At 38.0% G+C, this 21,023-nt stretch overlaps 1 long non-coding RNA gene across 1 annotated transcript in view; it reads left to right on the plus strand.

Annotated features, from left to right (window-relative positions):
• LOC136886400 (uncharacterized) overlaps positions 1-20,786 on the plus strand; it is a 31,393-nt gene extending 10,607 nt beyond the window's left edge. The window contains exons 2-5 of the long non-coding RNA XR_010861790.2: positions 1,268-1,300; positions 5,642-5,668; positions 19,417-19,437; positions 20,568-20,786. This is a non-coding gene — a long non-coding RNA (uncharacterized lncRNA). The remainder of the gene's footprint in view (positions 1-1,267; positions 1,301-5,641; positions 5,669-19,416; positions 19,438-20,567) is intronic.
• The last annotated feature ends 237 nt before the right edge of the window (positions 20,787-21,023 follow it).

Below are 21,023 nucleotides of genomic sequence, written 5' to 3' on the forward strand. Positions count from 1 at the left end.
CTTTTTATCGCTGGCATGTGAGGAGTCGCGCTGCGACGCCCGAGTGCGCGAATTTCGATTTACCTGTATATAGCCTAGATTTAAAATGATTTGAAGGAATATGACGATGTTCTAATGGATGAGACATGCCATTCCTTGTTCATTAGTGTGTAATTTTACAAGTTGGATATAGTGTTGTATGTATTATATACAATTTATTTATTTTTTGGCAGAGACTGAAAACATGTATAGTTACATTTCTTCTTCTTCTTCTTCTTCTTCTTCTTCTTCTTCTTCTTCTTCTTCTTCTCAAACTGCTTACCCCCCAGGGTTGGCTTTTCCCTCGGACTCAGCGAGGGATCCCACCTTTACAACCTCAAGGGCAGTGTCCTGGAGCTTCAGACTCTGGGCCGAGGGGATACAACTGGGGAGGATTACCAGTACCTCGCCCAGGCGGCCTAAACTGCTATGCTGAACAGGGGCCTTGCGGGGGATGGGAATATTGGAAGGATAGACAAGGAAGAGGGAAGGAAGCGGCCGTGGCCTTAAGTTAAGTACCATTCCAGCATTTGCCTGGAGAAGTGGGGAACCACGGAAAACCACTTCCAGGATGGCTGAGGTGGAAATCGAACCCACCTCTACTCAGTTGACCTCCCGAGGCTGAGTTGACCCCGTTCCAGCCCTCGTACTACTTTTCAAATTTCGTGCAGAGTCGGGAATCGAACCCCGACCTCCGGTGGTGGCAGCTTATCACACTAACCACTACACCACAGAGGTCGACAAAGTTACACTTACAAAGTAGAACTAGAAAATACATCTTCCTTCTTAACAAAATAATGCTAGAATAATTCAAATATTCGAAAGGAATTATCGTATCAAATTGTTTTGAATTGCTAGTGATTCCCATGTCACAGCGGACATTCTTCAAATAAAATACTTACAGCACGTATTTATACAAATAGAGCAAGTTAGGAGAAGGAAGGTGGCAATACAGATATAATCTTGTGACGGGTTTTGAACCGCTAGAATATACATATATATATAGATCAAGTTAGGGCAAGAAATGTGGCAAAATGGCACTGTAGTACACATTTCTAAATCTTTCCACCTGTTTTGCTTCCGATCACTTCAGTTCCAGTTTGCTGGTTTGAACAGGTTCAGTCTTAATCGCATGTTTTTTCCAGTCAAGTACTCTCTTTATTTCTTGGTTTGAAAGGGAATTTGTAGTATTTTGTCAGTGGAAAAATATTATAAATACCACAAATATTTCTTTGTTTTGTTATTTCAGGCAGTTGCCACGCAGCAGAGTTATGCAAAGCCGGTAAGTACAGTTCATCCATTATGATAGAAATCGACACAGTTCTCAGACGTTAATACATGGCACACAATGAACGGAGATCAGATGTGAAGTAGAATGTTACCAATACATGAGATCAGCTTATACATACAAATTAAAATGCAAACTCAATGTGAATCTACCTCTTTCAGAACTCATAGCGCGGGTTAAGCAGATAATTTATCAAATATGAACTTTGTTCAGAAACGTACTGATCGCATTTCAAGGGGGAAAAACTACGTGTTTAAACATATCCCGTCTGCACCGACCATGTGCAGTCCTTCTGCGTCCAGTTACTAAACATGTCTAGGTGGAGCCCACCAAGTGTAATTCTCCGGCACACTCACTGAGAAACACGTGTTACTCCAATATCCGAAGCTGCCACAACACACAGGGCGTGTAATACTCCGGCACACTCACTGACAAAAGACCTGTTACTCCAATATTCCCCGCTGCCACAACCCGCAAAGGCGGATCTTCCTCTCCCTCCAGGACGGAAAGCAGACGTCAGAAGTTGTCTGCGCTAATCTCTGAGGCAGAAGACGGGGGATATTTAGACGTATGGCGCTGACTCTTTTGTGGCGGGGAAATGGTACGTTTTCTGGTAAGTGCTCGTGGACAATGCATTATCTGCGCACTTTTTAGCGGTAGATTTACAGCCTAGTGCTGAATCGGTCGACCTCGGCAATCTTCGAGATTCGTACTGACAACCTTTGTAACACAAACTATGAATCGCTTATGCATCGCTGTGCGACATCTGGAGTACACTTTACGTACTGATGCTTGTTATTTTAAGGGATGTAACATCGAAGGTCATCGGCCCACTTTACGTACTAGTACTGTTGTTATTTACACAGCAAAGTCAAACTATAGAATTTACTCTAGGAATACGATTCGTATCGAGAAATGTTGTATAATATTATATAATGTGTGTGTGACACAGTTGTTAGCGTAAGATAACAAAGGTTTAGAAAATTCATATCGATCGGTGATTTGATCGATTCACTTCAGATTTCATTTCCATTCGTTTGGTAGTCCTACCAGCACCGAGAGAGCTCCCTCCTTACTCCTCAAATACGGACACAAATCTGTCGCTAAAAAGTGTGCAGATTATAGTATCTACTCGGTCTTCCTATAAGCCTTTAAAGTGTGTAATAGGAATTTTAGGGCGTACCTGATTTAATTTTAACGAATTTCACACACGATAATCCTGAAAGACATAGAAAACATTTATATGTAGCAGCGATAAGATATGTCTCTTTTAGAGAAAATAAGGCCATTGGTTCTCAGAGCCATTCCCTTAAAGCAAGAATCAACTTTATTCACCTACTTCTTGGAGAATCTGGGGGTTACTTTTGAACTGTGTCCTAACAGCAACGTTATTCTTCTCTAAATCCATATCTCTAATGTTTCCAGTTGCTGTCTCCTGTGTTTCCCCGGTGTGCAGCTTTAATATTCATATGGAAGTACGCTCCAAATGTCTACTTGTTTCAATCTTTAGGTATTTGCCGCCTTGTACATGTTCCCTTGGTTCTGAAGGCTATCTCTTTCTCATATCATGGATACATCCGTTGTGAATGGCGAAGGCGCTTCCAAGATAATAAAGTTCGCTAACGTGATCATTTCTAGCATTGCCGATATTTTTTCTTTTACATGAGTTATATATAACCTCCCTTTAGACTTTACTTTGAGGTTTCTCTTAGAGAGGATTTCACCAAATATTGTCTTCATTGTCTTCGCAGTGTCAGCAACTATTAAAATTTCATTTGCTTATCTTAGGCAAATCTCCTGTTCCCCATTCATTTTATTACTAATTGATTTTCTTTCAACACTGCATTTTCCTCAACGTGGTATAGTCGCTCCAAGTTTCATATGATCCTCGCATTTTTATTTTATCAAAAATTAAATTATCATCAAAATATAATTCACCAGCCCAGTGGATACGCACAACAAACTTTATATTCACAGGTTCACTTGTTCTTGATACAACTTTTACTACAACGTGCACTAATTAACTTACTGAGCAACTATACGCTACAATTACTAGCTGCAGTACAATAATATGGAATGTGCAAAGTTATCTAAATCCCCAGCTAATTTCCGCCAATATTCATCCCTGTTATTTTCCTCGACCCACACCAGCAATCCCATTTATCGGAGATGAATGGCAGAAGAAGAGACAAATCGCATCACCACAATGGTCATTGTAATATTACTGTCGATCTGTTTTATGAGCTCTCGTTATTGTACCCTTTAACATTTCGTTTTCTTTTGACTGTGTTATATTAGGGCATCTAAAGTAAAGGCAGTCCTTCCTTCTTTGACGACTCTCTCTTGTATTATCGTTCACGTGATCGTTCCTTAATCATTTTTCCTATTATTATAATCAATTTCACAATTTCCCTTGCCTGCAGTATATGGACCGATGACCATGCGATTTTACGCCTTAAGATAATCACGACAAATACCATCGCCAATTAACATGACTGAACAATATTTCCACGTTAGCAATACTCGGAGCTGATACGGACTAACCAACAAACGTCTAAATTCATTGAATTATCATAGTTGGTATGTTAAAACTGTATGAGATATAAATGATAGGAACACAATATATTCTCTATAACCTTTTGTTACGGTAATAATACCTTTCAATAGGACCAATAGCGTACGCTTTTAAACAATTAAATTTTAGGCACCTTCCCCTAAATTACATATTCACCCGGCGTAAATAAAATTATTCATAGCCTAAACTCTAGTACCTTATTTCCAGACTTTACATGCAAAAATTTCATTAAATTCTATTCTCCTATTTTCTGGTGGATCGACCTCAATATGGACTTAAAAACAAAAAAAAAAAAAAATTCATTAATATCTCTGTTATCATAGCCGGTATGTACGAGACATAAATGATCAGAAATGTAATTGTAGGTAACTGTAGTTAGGACCACTAATAACATCAATATTTGAGAATTACATTTTAGGCATTCCCCTAAATTACCATTTCACTCAACATGAATAACATTATTTGTATCGTAGATTGTAGTACATAATTTCCCGACTTTAGATACCGATTTTCATTACAATTCCCTTCAGCCATTTTCGCATGATATCCGAACATACATACGTACAGACAGACATATGACGGAAAGTTAAAAAGTGCATTTCATTGAAACTGCGTACACGGCCGATACAACAATTCTGATTAATGTACAGAAACGCTTTCACTTTATATTTATATGGAATTAAGGTGACAGCCTTCCGGAGCATCCTTGTTTTGGTACATTTCTTGCATCAGATCTCCTTAGCTTTAATTTTCTGTTGTTTGCACGCATTCAGTACAAATTATTGTCCTTCAAGTGAGATGCTACCGCTTTTAAGTTTTGAAAGAGAATCTTACAACCTGTGACAATTAAGTTCGGTTAATGAAGTCAGAAGGGTCGATCCGGCAACACATGTGACACACAACGCTGCACCTGCGTAGCAGCAGGTTTTGACCACCTGCTCCCAACGTTATTCAGTTGAGCATCGTGTGTGTGCCGTGTATGATCTGTTTGACCCAGTGCGTGTTTAGTACGTTGGTTCTGAACTGCGAACAGGTACATGAACGACCAAAAGATCATTGTACAGTTTTGTTTTAAACTTGGCAAGATACCGAAAGAAACGCATGCGACCTGGTATGTGTTTATGAAGATCAAGCACTGCCCTTGATGTGTGTGTACGTGTGGTTCGCCAGTTTTCAAGGAGGCTGGGAAAGTGTTTCTGGCAACCCCCGTAGGGGAAGACCGGCGACCGCCGTCAGTGACGATAACATTGAGAAGGTGAGGACATTAATCACGAACGATCAGCGATTAACTATGCGCATGATAGCAGATGCACTGCAGATTAACCGTGATTCCGTGCGGAAAATCGTTACCTTGAAGTTAGGGAAGAGGATAACATGTTCTCGTGTTGTGCGACATCACTTGAGTGACGATCAGAAGCAGGCACGTTTATAGGTTTCACAGGATTACCCACGACTCAAACTCGCGTTGAAAGGAAAGAGATTTTTACGATGTTCCTTACATCCAACGAATCGTGACGATGCTTTTGAACACCATCCCAAAGGAAGCCTTCTTGCAAAGTTTCCAGGACATGTATCGCCGATCTCAGCAGTGCATAGTTATGGGAGGGGAATATTTCGAAGGACAGTAAGGTCACTGTCGTGCATTGTTCACCTATGTTGATAGTACAGGACTATTCACCGAACTTTATTGTCACAGGTCGTACAAACCAACGTCAGTATGAAATTTAGAAATAAAATGTTTGTTTGTTTTAATGTTTCAGGAAGAGTCTGCGAATCCTGGTGGCAATGTAAGTACAACGCAACAATTACAATAAAAATCGTACTGTAGACTAAACAGAGTGCTATTCCCGTAAGTTAAGGTATGACGCCCAAGAAACTAGGTTCAGAACTGAAGCATAATGTTGCCAGCGTATTAGAGGGCATTTATTAGACTCATAAATTTTTGGCATTAGAGGAGTATCAAGATAGGCACGTGGCAAATGACACACATGAATCCACACAAAATTCACATTCATTAAATCACAAAGCAATACTATTACTTAATTAAAAATTAATGGCTGTTAATTAACTTTTTGTCTTTGAAATCACACCTGTACAAATTTTTCATTGATTTTGTCGTCGATTCCTTTCCCCTTGAATTTCCATGCGACAGATTACGAACTGGAATTCAAATTAAAATTGCATTTATTGGATAGTAACCTAAATAACATATTAAGTTTCCTTAAGATTCTAAATGCTTTTGATTTTCATCAAAATTTGTTAGCTTTCTCAGAAATAATGTCTCAGTTCATCACAGCATGATGCTTGACTGTATCAGAATTAATAAACAAATTAAATCTTCGATTTTCCACCGAATCATTCCTAAATTTGAAATTTGAAATTTAAATTTATCTATCTGATATTATTAATATGCCTTTGCTGGCAGGACCTAGTGTTTACAGTGCACTATGTCTTCTGGTATAGGCTAGAGTAATTTTGTTACTTTCATAGATGTGTCTCTGTGTTATCCTTGGCTTTGACAATATGCAAGTGACTGGGGTGTGAGCGATATTAGTAATTCCAATCCTTGTGCAGCCAGTCCCTGCTATGAATGGTGTTAAAATGTCGCTCATAGGGTCGGTTGGAGTATGCATTTCAGTGGGCTTTGCAGAATGATATGTAATAGCAACTCTGTCTCGGTGAGGAAAGCAACGGGAAACTACCTCACTCCTCATTTCCCTAGTACGCCTCTTCAGTGATGCCTAGGCCATCTATGACAGCTGATGGCATGGCTTTTGAGGATTCCACCAGCGTTAGCGCTGACGGACTGAACATACATACATATTATTAATGATATAATTTCACTGATTTTCAAAATTGTACATTAAATAAATCGTAGTTAATGGTTAACATCACAACTCATATTTTCAACATTCATGAATTTATAATGTAATCTGTAAATTAATTCTTAATTAATTAATTGAATACTATTGCCTATTTCTTATTTGTTAAATTTTATTTCACATGATTATCAATTACATATTCTAATATTTCTTATACTTACGTCAATAGTTAACGATCGGTGTTTATTATCAAAATAATCAATTAAGAATTCATTATTTCAACGAATTATATTAGCCCAATTTATCTTAATTGATTATTAACCTCTCTAATTTTCTTGACTTGATTATTAATCTTATTTCGGCGAATAAAATTTTTATATTAATGGTCATTACCACCAAATTTAATACAGGCTTCTCATTACCTTCACTTCATTTCATTCTAATAGGAATATCGTCTTAAAATAGCATTGCTTACTAGCGATATCCTGGTTTAAATAATACGTGGTTATTAATTTACATTTTCTATTACAACTATATAAGATTTATTTTTTCTCATTTTTCATTGCCTTCACCTTTGTTTTCACTGCACTGTAACACGGTATTCAAATGCTCTCAACCTTACATCTACAAACTCTCCATCAGTGTAGCTATGCAATGTCCATCATTGGAATGCAATCAATTTCTTTTACCTCCCAAAAATTCCTATCTTCAACATGATCAGAAATCTTCCACCATGTCAGAACAAGTGAAGTTGAGAAATTCCACATAAGAACACATGGCAAATGCAACAACTGGTTATCCAAAATCAGCACACTAACAGCATTCATTTTGCTCATAGGTTCGGAAGATGCATGCATTTCAGTGGTCTCGGCGGATTGATCTGTAACAGCAACTTGTGAATCGGCGAAGACAGCAACGGGAAACTACCTCATTCCCCACTTCCCTAGTACCCCTCTGTAGAGATGCCTAGGCCATCTATGACAGCTGATGGCGGAGCTGTTGAGGATCCAAACAACCGTAGGGCTGACGATCGAACATACAATAGTATTCACACACAGACATGCAAATACGCATATATTAACGGACTATTTACTTGGACACTGGTTTATCTTTTTTATTTATTCATTGATTTATTCTTATTATTCCAATCTGACGATCTTAAAGATGACAATAACTTTTGTATACCTTAGTAGATTATTTAGACAAATCATCTTGTGACTGATTTCTACATATCATTCAGTAGAACTAGTCGTTGAATCCCGAAAACTCTGACATAGGAATTTATGAGGAGAAAATCAATCTCCTTTCCTTGATCATCATACAGTTCTTCGGGATTAAATATCTTAAATTATTTATACTTTTCAAGCAACATACTGTAACAGTAAATTGTCGTACTTTGTCTATGGCGAGCATAAGACCAGACGCAGGACGTGTATGGGTTCTGAATGGAGTGCTTACAGAGGGAGAGAGGTTTTCTTGAAATGATTCTTAAGTTCATTTAAACTTTGAGTTTATTAACAAAGTTCAAAATTCATATCATCTCTGTACAGATGATATACTGGTAAACGTTCTTTCCTCGTCCTGGGCTGGTGATGTACTCGAAATCCGTCTGTTCTCCTCGTACTACCATCAGTCTCCTCTCTGCACCATGGAACCACGATTTCTCCCACGATGGAAATTCTAGAGGTTCTCCAATATCTATTGTACCAGGAAAAGTTTTTGGTTAAAGGGCATGAGTAGGACCTCAGGGAGTGGAACTTGGTTTTGGAGCCGATACAGAGTAGGATAGGCTCGCAGAGCGAATAATAGATGGTTTAAAAAAATTTAAAACAATTTATTAATTCTTCACCCTGCAATATGATTATTGGACTCAAATCTGGCATTGAAATTAAAAGTTTGAACGTAATCTTCCTGAATTCTGTTCATGAAAATTAAATGAATATCACTGATTCCAAAGTCTTTCATATGTGAGAATATGAGGTATTGAATTTCCACCTAAAGTATTTCGAAACATAAGCACACACTTGTAATTGCAAATTGATATGAGAAATTAAATTTCTGTTAAAAGTTTTCAGTTTTCAGTTTGTAAACCTTGATATATAGCACACTTGAAAAGCCTAAAGTCTTTCTATGAGATATGAAAATTAAATTTGAAAATTAAATTAATCACTTCTGAGAAATTATGAGAACTCTGAAATATTTGTTCACACGCGGCACTGAAGTTTCCACTGTTCAAAACCAATGAGAAAATTTTAGTCAGTTTGTTACTACTCACTTACTGAAAGAAATGTTGCTACAAATGTCGAAGGATGGACATCTGGAATGTTCCGTGTAGAATCAGGATCGGCGATGTTCCCTTAACACACCATGTTGACGTTCCCCGATGAGGTGATGATAGCTGGAACTGGATCGTGTAGAATTTCAGCTCGTTGAGGTGATTTTGCACACACGAAGTATTCACTTGGTGCGAGTAGTTATCACTGACACTGTCATTTACTGTTGAACACAGTTGAACTTTAAGACGTTAAATGAATAATCACAGTCCTTTCTGTATGAAATACTACTCAAAGTCGTTACTGAAAACGTCCATAACAACACAGTTCACACTTGAAAAAGGCAAATCATAGTCTATAATCATAGCCTTTGAACACGGTCCATTAAGTCACTAAGTATTATTTTCTGATTAGCTGGTTATTATAACGTCATGTTACCTCAGAAAAAATTCTTAGTATTCACCCAGATTACTACTGTAAGTTCTATATTAATATGGCATGAACACTATGTGAATAAAGAAACACAGTTCGATGCTCGAAAAGAAATGAGTCCTGGTAATTCTACACATTAGGTTCTGTTCATGTTAGAAGTTCAATATCATGTGAAGTAAGCTAAGTCTACACGTAATGATATATTCTGTGAACGTTAAATATTTGGTATTTGCACTTCAATAAATTCACTCGTATTACATTCTCAAATGTCTTTAGAATTAGACCGTAGTCGCGACGTGAGATACTAAAGACAGTGCGACGTCTTTTATAATTTTGTCGGCGATATAACTTCGTGTTCCGGAAATGCGACGGCAAGTACTTTCACCGTGACTGCGCGGACATACTGTACGAGTCGGTCGCTAGTCTGTCTCGCTCACACACACATCTGTGTACTCGTACTTGTACTGCCCTGCTCCGCTTGTTCTGGCGCTGGGAGGGGTGGTTTCTCTTCTCCCTGTGACCGTGAGTGCGTAATTTCTTTTGGACTTTAAATTATTATAACTCAACAACCATGGGATGGATTAATTCGAAATTCACAGGGATTAAGTTTTATGACGTCCGCTACAATTCAGCGTTTGTCCCATTGAAATTGGTTCAGGCGTTGAAAACTTGCGAAAAGAAAATTATTTTCGAGAAATATCTCTAGGGGAGGTGAGCTTCGAACGACAGGTGACGTCACTTGACTCCGCCTAGTGCACTCGTGGAGTCTGGCACATACTGGAACATTCTTTACTTAGATGTTCGTACGTCGGTCGGATCTTTTATGCTGGAATAACGTTTCTTTCGATTGATATGGACCAGGACCTAGACTTTCCTGGTACACTATATGACCTCTGGGAGATCTGTACGTCGAGACATTGTTGTAGGAAAAATGATTCATGAATGCATACACTTTAAACTGGGACGTGCTAACACGGAAAGCGGTTTCTGCACAGAAGAAAGGAGACTTAGTAATGGGTTCAAATAAGGTTGAAAACACAAAAAATGGCTAACTGAAGAATTATCACACGGTAGAATGTTTACTAAAATCTATCCCGTGTTTTATCATTAATCACTTGAACTGAGTTCTGTGAGACACGACATACGATTTTAACACCTTGGAGATAATTCAACACAGTTGAATGTTAAAGGAATCGAACTCATAAACTAAAGAATCACTTGCAATTTAGTGTCATCAAATGTCAATAAAATTGACTAAATAAGTTTGGAAAATGTGACACTTGCAAGAGTCTGAAATTATTACACACGAAAAAAGTCTAACATTCTGTGAAATTTAAACTCAATCACTTGAAAAAAAAATGAAAATCTTCCGGAGGTGCACATGACTCTGAGGTTCACTCAGCCTACACCATAAATGAGGACAAGGTTAATTCCTGGGGGCAAAGGAAGCCGGGTGTAAAGCTAACCACTCTACCTCATCAAGTGTCGAGGTTACATTTCACCCCTCCAAGGGCCTTCAGGGGCTGTACGGAGATGACCTTGCTTCGCTTTGCTTTGCACTGCACACATTACTTCATCTAATCAGTGCTACACAAACACACTCTAAATTACCATCACCAAGTAAATATTAAGAGAAAAGGAATACTAGTCTTCTGCAAATTAACAGAAAATATTACTTGTAGAGACAAGATCATACAACAGTGTACTAAATTTGAAATAGTATGGTACAATTTGTTACTTATTCATAGCAAATGGGTTTCGATTTTCTGTCGGTCTTTCCTTGTGTGAGTTGATCATAAAATTGCTCCAGATACATGGCTGTGTTTGGTTCGTTGCTGAATCTGGTCAATCCGCTTCACAGACTCGGCTGCGTATCCATTTAGTAGGTCATCGGTAAAGCAATGTCCTCACGGTAAGATCCAGTTGTCCAATAAATGCTCCAGTCGATCTGAACATGGTATTCCTGCGATGACGTTGGTTATATCGAACAGATTTCACAGTTTTAATCACGTTCATAGCTGAAAACGACAATTGATTTGCACACTATTCAAAATGAACTTCTTGATTGCATGTTGAGCATGTGCAGACATGAAATATCTAATGAGATTCATGCCGCTCATTATTTGGCAGTTATGGCTGATGAAACGACAGATGTTTCTACATTGTAAGAAATGGTAATTGTTCATAGATATGAAGTGGGAGGGGTTCCGGTTGAAAGGTACTGGGGTTTTGTCAACCCAAAAGCTCAAGACGCGGAGACTATTTTTGGAATTGTTCATGCAGAATTAGAACGCCAAGTGGGGAGTCACAGACAGAAGGGTATTGGACAATGCTACGACGGAGCGGCAGTATTAAGTGGGGGTAGAAAGGGGTACAGCTAGAATAAGAGAGATTAACCCCCAAGCGTATTACATCCATTGTTATGCTCATCAGTTTAATTTAATTTTACAGAAAGCAGCATCTATAAGTAGTTCGTGTAGGCACTTTTTTCCAACTTAACAGCCTTTCCAGCATTCTTTTCTCGATCAGCGCAGAGAACGAAAGTTTTGGTTTCGTCGGTAGAGAAGAGGCTTCCAAAGACTATAAGCACCAGATGGAATTTCTCAGGTCGTTTAGTTCAAACCGTATATGAGAACACGGACAATTTAATAGAATGCCTCGAAGAAATTCGAAATTCATCTCATGTTGACGATGTTACGAAGCGGGAGAGCTTCGGGCTTCTGTACAGTTTGAGAGATACACAATTTAGGTTTTGGCTACAATTCTTTCACTGTTTGATGCCACATGCCGACATTCTTTTCAAATCACTAAAGCACTGAAATATCGATGCAGTTAAAGTGAAAGAACATATTTCAGAATTCCGAAGGCATGTTGAGAAAGTCAGGGACGGCACCACGGACTTGGACGCTGATATATCCTCCAGTGATCAACTCGCTCAAAAGAGGCGAAAAAACTCAGATAGTGCAGTAGCTGCTAAAGAAGTATCTGATGTAATAACTGTTCACATGGAAGAACGATTTTCATTCCGTTCTCACTTACTGGCTCCTAGTCTGGTTGGTGTGCGTGCGTTTGGTGTGTATTCATACTCTTTTCCAGAAAGAGAACTAAATACAGTGGTGCATATGTATCCCTGCCTAAATAAGACACAGTTGAAGACTGAACTAGAAGTATTTTATATGAGAAATGACTTTCAGAAAGCTGATCGGGCCATTTCCATGTTGCAGTTTCTGCTTGACAATGAACTAGAAAGGGACACATTTCCACAAGTATGCGAATTACTCCGAATTGTTGTCACAACTTCAATGAAGACAGCGGAGCCTGAGATGTGTTTTTCTACTTTGAAACGAATTAAAGCGCTTCTGAAGAACAGCATGACTGGAGAACAACGCGCTGGCTATGCTTGCTATTGAGAAGAGATTTGTCAACATCAGTGACTTCAATCGTAAAGTGATTGAGAAATTTGCGCGATTGAAGGACAGAAGGATTGCTTTCCTGTACAAATAATCAGCATTTACGTGAGTTGCTAATCTAAATCCTATCATTTAAATAAGCATGATCTAGTGTTGTTGGTTGTATTGCATACTAAATCGTTTAGAGTAGTGGCTATAATTTGCAAAATGAGAATAATTACCATGTGGTACAGTAGAACCCTGACTAACCGAGATAATGTGGAGACTTTTTGGGTCAATTCGGATATAATTATTTTAAAAATTTTCCGGTAAATGCGGCACACATTCCTTCTATGCTTCTCGTCATACCCAGCTGAACTTTGTGCTGTTTAAAAACCAGGAATAGTGCTCGCATCCTTCAGTGTTCGCAGTGCAGTAAAGCTATTATGAATTTTACTATTGTTCTACACTAAGAACGTGCCTACCTCTTACCCGGAGGCCCCGGGTTCGATTCCCGTCCAGGTCATGGATTTTAACCCGGATCTGAGGGCTGGTTCGAGGTCCACTCAGCCTACGTAATTACAATTGAGGAGCTATCTGAAGGTGAGATGGCGGTCAAAAAAGCCAAGAATAACGGCCGAGAGGATTCATCGTGCTAACCACACGACACCTCGTAATCTGCAGACCACCGAGCTGAGCAGCAGTCGCTTGGTAGGCCATGGGGTTTGGTTTGGTTCTACACTAACACCCAGTTGAACTTCGTACTGTTCAAAAACCAAGAATAGCGCTCGCATCATACAATATTCGCAGTGTAGTAAAGTTATTGTGAATTTTACTTTTCTTCTACGCTAACAAATTAGTCTCGTATAAAACTTATCCTCGGTTACAGGGGTTCTACCAAATTATTTGTGAAGAAGGAACCGTACAAGGAACTGTTAGTGAAATGATTTATGTATCTATGTTACTTTTTTGCTGATTTGAGACATGAACAAAAATGTTGTTGTGAACCCCCTAAAAATTCTGTCATGAGCCGCCACTGCTGTCACATGAGTATCAAAAATATAAAGTAGTATGTGAAAACTGCACAAAAAATTCCCCCATTCAATGAGTCTAACTCAATCTAACCCATAAATATAGGAGATACGAGAAGATTTCATAGGACCAACCAATTAGAACACTGAAAGAGGCGTCTGATGGTGAAGTCCGTTTGTAGATATGTCGTACAGTTTCAAAGCAGTAACTCTCCAAATAAAAGTCTGCACTTCTAGAGTGTGTCTGTACACTGACTGTTTTGGCTAAATTTCCGTACAGTTGTCAGTTTCCGTTGTAATAATGACCATCTAATATTTTTAGCTTTGGTGTCTGTTTGTCTGTGTGTTTGTCTATAACTTGGAAAATACTGAAAATATTTCCACCAAACTTCATATTTAGAATTCACCTGTCCTTGGTATATTTTAGGGCAAATATTTTTTTCTAAATCCCTGAACTGACTGGGTTTTATACGAAACCGAAACCGTGATTTTTCACTCCCTCAAAATATACACAATCAAACTTAATGGAAATCTACCTGCCTTAATGGAAATTAACTTCTAAACCTTTTTCCTCATGTGCATCATTTCGATACCAGGATTAATAAGTGAGATATCGTTAACGGACCATTTTTCGGTACAAGTCCCACCGGACTTAACTCAAGAGCGGGTGCGTGTAAAGCGTATTTCTTACAACTTGAAAACCACTAAAAATATTTGAATCAAACTTTATATTTAGCAGCCACCTGTCCAAAGGTGTCTTTTAAAGGTCAATAACATTTCATGTTCCCGGAATAGACTGGCGATTTATAGGGAACCGAAATGGTGATTTTACTCTTCGAAAATATATACAGCACAAGACCAACCTGACGGGAAATCGACCAAAATTAATGGAAATCCATTTCTAAAATTTTTTCATGTGCATTTTTTCGACAAGAGAAATAATAAAGATGTCATGAATGATCGTTTTGCAGGTTAAATGCATCGGAAATAGCCTAAAATGTGCTGTACGTGGAGCAGATTCCTTATCTATCTATATAAACAAAATCGTAACGACTGTGTACATGTACATTGTCTATTTTGGCGAAATTTTCGTACAGCTACCCGTTTAACGGATAATAATGACAATCTGCATATTTTTTGGTTTAGTTTCCTGAAAGTCCGAATTTTTACCCTCCTCGCCCAAAATCCAGATTGCGGCATAATCTGTCAGACGAACAAGAAAGTTTAAATTTGACAAAATTATACGTTTTAGCCTGTAACGGTCGGAAAACTTCCAAGATCTTTAAATTTTTCTCTTTTTATCCCCGAAGAATATCGAAATATGGAGGCAATTTGAATGATGGTTCAGACCTTCGGGAAGTCCTATCACATAACGGATGGCACAGTCCCCGTTCAATTTGGAGTGATCTACAACCTTGGTCTTATGACTTTTTGTCGTATCTGTATCCCTTTTACATTTGATTTTTCTCTATTTCTCGATGGTGAGTAAATTTGGACTTTCACATGCATAATTCATACTTTCAATCACTTATAGGAAAGATAGAGTCATCAAACTCTACACGAAAATTGGCCCACTCAGTAGCCATAAATGAGCCAAATGCTATGTATGTAGCTGTCACATAATTATGTGAAAAGTAAAGCAATGTGAGATAATCTTACAAAAATGTTACCCTATTCAACGTTTCTAATTTATTCTGACCCATGAATAGATGAGATACTATAGGACCAGCCATTTAGGCCGCTAAATCCGGCGTCTTATGGTACAATACTTTGTCGATATGACGTACCGTTTTCAGCAGTTAATCTGTAAATGAAGGTCTGCAATGTTGTAAACATGCATATACTTTCGTATGCCCATCTATATATATTCAATGATGTCGATTTGTAGCGATCGTGAAAGGGTGTGTCTGCTATTGTAATCAGTACTCCCCACACCGACATTCACTCGCAGTAAGAATAGGGTCCTTCTCCAACTCCTGTCTAACTGGCATTAGTAAGGAAGTTCTACCATTGTAATGAATAATTCACTTCTCTATTTGACATGCAGAAGGCAAGGGAGCGTGCAGTTTTATTTAAAACTCTCTAACCCGCTTGTGTTTGGCTGTAGGCCAGGGTGCCCGCCATTATGAACAAATGTGCCCATCTAAAATGTGACTGGCATTAGGCATAGTGGCCTGCTATTTTGATGTGAACTCACCAACTTTATGTGACTGTCAGCAAGTTGGCTGGAAGTAGGAAAAGAGGCATGTCATTATAATGATAACTGCACAACTCAATTTCGACTGGTAGTAGGAAAGTTGCCTGGCATTATAATAAAAACTCGACTGTATTCTGTCTGGAAGTAGGAAAGGATTCCTCCCCAAATAGATTGTGACCGCGCAGTAGGCAATGGAGCCTGCAATTATAATGCAAACTTCCGAACTCGATTGTGAATGGCAGTAAGCAAGTGAGCCTTCTGTTATCATCACAAATCCGTAACAAACACTTTGCATTGGAAACGACGTATGGGGACCTCCCCATGCTGTTTCCCAGATAACGCTAAGAGACATGCAATTTTAAAACAATCGTATTTACTGCATGTACAGTATTTACTTCGATATTCCAATACATTATAGAATACCGTAGCGAAGCTAGTTATCTTAATAAATGGACTATAATTATGAACGTTTCAATTTTTTGTGGAAATAAGTTGCGATAACATTTTCGACCAAATTTATGAAAGTTCAATAACAATATTTGAACATTTCTTGACATAGAGTATTTTACCAATTATCACGATTATAATCTAATTTGTACCTATATGCTGTGGGTAGTGCGTGTAAACAAATTATTCACGTCACTGGAGTAGTTTCAGAGTTTACCCTAGCTTAGAGTGTACTTGCGTCACAAAATCATTGCATGGAATTAGCTGTCATCAAAAATCAACAATAAATTTTAACCAGTAACTAATAACCTAAACCATATTTTACAATGTTAATTCATTGCACATTTGTACCTTTACTTAGTCTGTTATTAATTTCAATCATTCAATACTGATCTGCATTTAGGGCAGTCGCCCAGGTGGAAGATCCTCTATCTGTTGTTTTCGTATACTTTACTTAAATGATTGCAAAGAAATTGGAAATTGGAAATTGGTAAGTTATTCCTATCCCTAACTCCCCTTCCTATAAACGAATATTTGCCCCAATTTGTCCAGTTGCATTCCAACTTTATCTTCATATTATGATCTTTCCTACTTTTAAAGACACCACTAAAACAGATTCGTCTACTGATGTCATTCCATACCATCTCGCCACTGACAGCTGGGAACACATCACTTAGTCAATCAGCTCTTCTCCTTTCTGCCAAGTTTCCCCAGCCCAAACTGTGCAACATTTTTGTAACGCTAATCTTTTGTCGGAAATCACAAACAACAAATCGAGCTGCTTTTCTTTGGATTTTTCCAGTTCTTGAAACAAGTAATTCTGGTGAGGGTCCCATACACTGGAGCCATACTCTAGTTGGGGTCTTACAGAGGCTTATATGCATTCTCCTTTACATCCTTACTACAACCCCTAAATACCCGCGTAACCAAGTGCAGAGATCTGTACCCTTTATTTACAATCATATTTATGTGATTACCCCAATGAAGATTAAAACTGAGAGGACTTTTCCTATTTGTGAAACTCACAACCTGACTCTTACTCCGTTTATCATCATACCATTGCCTACAGTCCATCTCACAACATTGTCGAGGTCACGTTGCAGTTGCTCACAACCTTGTAACTTATTTATTACTCTGTACAGAATAACATCATCTGCAAAAAGCCTTCTTTACACACATCATTGATATATATATAAGAAAATATAAAGGTCCAATAATACTGCCTCGAGGAATTCCTCTCTGAATCGTTACAGGGACAGACAAAGCTTCGCCTACTCTAATTCTCTGAGTTCTAATTTCTAGAAACTTAGCCACCCATTCAGTCAGTCTTTCTTCAAGTCCAATTCGACTCATTTTAACCAGTAGTCTTCCAATACATTGTACATTATGTCCATCACCATTTCCTTTATACACAGCAATACTACAGCAACTCTCCATTCATTTGGTATAGCTCCTTCCTGCAAACAATAACCAAATACTTACAATCACATGAATAGAACCAGATGTTGGGTGGTTAAGCCGTGTGCATTTTGCAGAGTTTCGCCCAGACGTGCCATTTGTCTCATCAGCTGAATTGGCACGCCTCTCCAGGACTCTACTTAGCAGTGGCAGACCAAGCGTATGGTCTCGCCGTGTTAGCAAATAGGGATTGCTAACCTGCTAAAGGAGAATTGAATTTTCCGTTTCCAAAAAAATTTTACCCCCATGGAGTTAGAACATCATAAATGGCTTTCATGGTCGCATATCTTATAATCACATGAATAAAACCAGCTTTTCGGGTGGTTAGGCAGTGCGCATTTTTCAGAGTTTCGCCCAGATAATCAAATAAATACTTTAGATATGGTACTATATCCCAACCCATTCTCTTTAGTATATCCCCCAAAACCTTATCAATTCCTCTCTGAATCGTTACAGGGACAGACAAAGCTTTCCTACTCTAATTCTCTGAGTTCTAATTTCTAGAAACCTAGCCACCCATTCCAACACTCTTTTTTTCAAGTCCAATTGCACTCATTTTAACCAGTAGTCTTCCTTGATCTACCCTATCAAATGTATTAGACAGGTCAATCGCGATACAGTCCATTTGACCTCCTGAATCCAGGATATCTGCTATATCTTGCTGGAATCCTACAAGTTGAGCTTCAGTGGAATAACCCTTCCTAAACACAAACTGCCTTCTATCAAACCAGTTATAAATTTCGCAAACATGTCTAATATAATCAGAAGGACTGCTTTCCCAAAGCTTACATGCATTGCATGTCAAACAGACTGGCCTGTAATTTTCAACTTTATGTCCATCACCCTTTCCTTTATACACAGGGGTACTACAGCAACTCTCCGTTCATTTGGAATAGCTCCTTCCTGCAAACAATAATCAAATAAGTACTTTAGATATGGTACTATATCCCAACCCATTGGCTTTGGTATATCCCCGAAACCTTATCAATTCCAGCTGCTTTTCTAGATTTTAACTTTTGTAGCTTACTGTAAACGTCATAATTGATTTTAATGTGATAATTTGTATCAACCTGAAATAATTATTTTGTCCAAATTATGTCCAAAATATTTTCTTCTACTTTACTGTGGTCTTCACAACCATGTGACCTTAATATTTATTCAGAATTATATTTAAGTATCATGAAAATCGAATTCACCTCTCATGTGGACAGAAACAAGAAACATTATATGTATAGGTTCACTTGTTCCTTATATCGTAGAACGAATACTACATTGTCCGCTCATAAACGTATTGTGCGATTATATACTGTATATATTGAAAATGTAAGCTGACAGATATCTGGCCTGTCCTCATTTTGTTACTTCAACTACTACTCATATGCCATTCCATTTATGTTCTACACTTTCATGGTTTGAAAGAGTATTTCCATGCCCGCCGTCAGAACAAATATTTATAACTAAAACACTTCTCTCTTTCTTGTTTCAGATTCCAAATTGTGGTTCCTTTGTAAGTACACTACGCCAATTACAATCATTACCATAAAATATATAGGGTGCCTTTCTTGTAAGTTATGACACCACACCAAAGAAACAAAACTCAGAATGGAAATAGAATGTTACCAATACACCGTTCCTTATAAAATAAAGCTAATCTTTGCATGCTAAGCAACGTTACCATATTCGTTCATGTCGCATTATGTTATGAATCATATGCTGTATACAAACACCTTTAAACACAATGTAGATATGCATCTCGTGAGCACAGTGAATTTGCAGACTCAAAGTAAATCTTTACACTTCATAAAAACTTCAGAAAGTATCTTTATGGAATTTAACACACACACACACACACACACACACACACACACACTGAAACAGGCTTCAGTGGTCCAGCAAGAAAAGATTTTTTCTCTGGAACCAATAGATTTTCCAATAAAGTCTCCTCCTTCAGCGGTCACCTCACACCGCGGTCAGCGGTCAAAGACATTTCACAAATTGAGCTGAATTAAGCCGCCGGTCATGACCGCCCCGAACACATTGTTCAGTCCTGAGACAGACTATTACAGTCAACCGTTTTCACATCTACCCATCAAAGCAGTATGCAGTTCTCTTTTCTGGTCCATTATAAATACTTTCCTCGGCTTTATCCTACGTTCTCCATAGCCCAGCAATAAACAATGCTGTAAATTGAGCGGGGCCGAATGGGTGCCGTTCTTGATAAAAGTTCTCAAAAGCGAACAAATTTAAAGATAATTTGTTTGGAATAATGTTCGAAAAATTAAGGCCCGTACCTTTCATCGCTAGTACGAAGAGAATACAACCTCGCATCTGAATAGACGTTTGTCATTGTTTGAAACTTGTGTCACTAAAAAGAAACTAGAAAATACTGCAATAGAAACCACACTAAATATTGTCCAGTATAGTTCTAATATACCTAGAGTACAGTATCGGCACACACCGGGGTTTTGTATCTATTAAACGTAATGCTCGTTTTATTGTACGGTAGGCCCTACTATTTATGTATTTCATTATTTCATTAGTTATTAATTAGTTCATTTATTTACTCATTAGTTATTTAATGATTACTGATTAATTTATTTACATACTTAATAATATTCTCACTGTTCTTCTTTCTAGGGTGATTGGGGATGCGAATAAAACTAAATGGATCCAGTACTCTTGCAAGTATCGAAGTGTCTAAAGAATGATCCACTACTTTCGAAGAACTTTCCTATACCTACTAACATCATGATTTATGTTGATTGTTTGCACTGGAGAAGAGCTTTGCTTGTATAGTTCTTCAGTATAAAAGAAAATTGTGCTTATCTTAACGAAAAATAAACAAGAATTTAAAAATATCTATGTTCATATAATACCTCTATTTACATAGTTTACCTAGCACCGCGTAATAAAACAAGCGCTTGGAAAAATTACTGTGCCTTTAATGTCACCCAGATCCACTGTCTGCCATAGTGGTGCTCAAAAATGTAATTAAACGCCACAAACCTGCAATGAGCTGCAGCTACTACTGAACTCTTCGTTGTCTGCTTATTACATAACATATAATTATATAATGTCTATAGAATATATCTA

This window comes from Anabrus simplex, chromosome X (genome assembly GCF_040414725.1).
Source record: "Anabrus simplex isolate iqAnaSimp1 chromosome X, ASM4041472v1, whole genome shotgun sequence".
In the NCBI taxonomy this organism is placed as follows: Eukaryota; Metazoa; Arthropoda; class Insecta; order Orthoptera; family Tettigoniidae; genus Anabrus; species Anabrus simplex.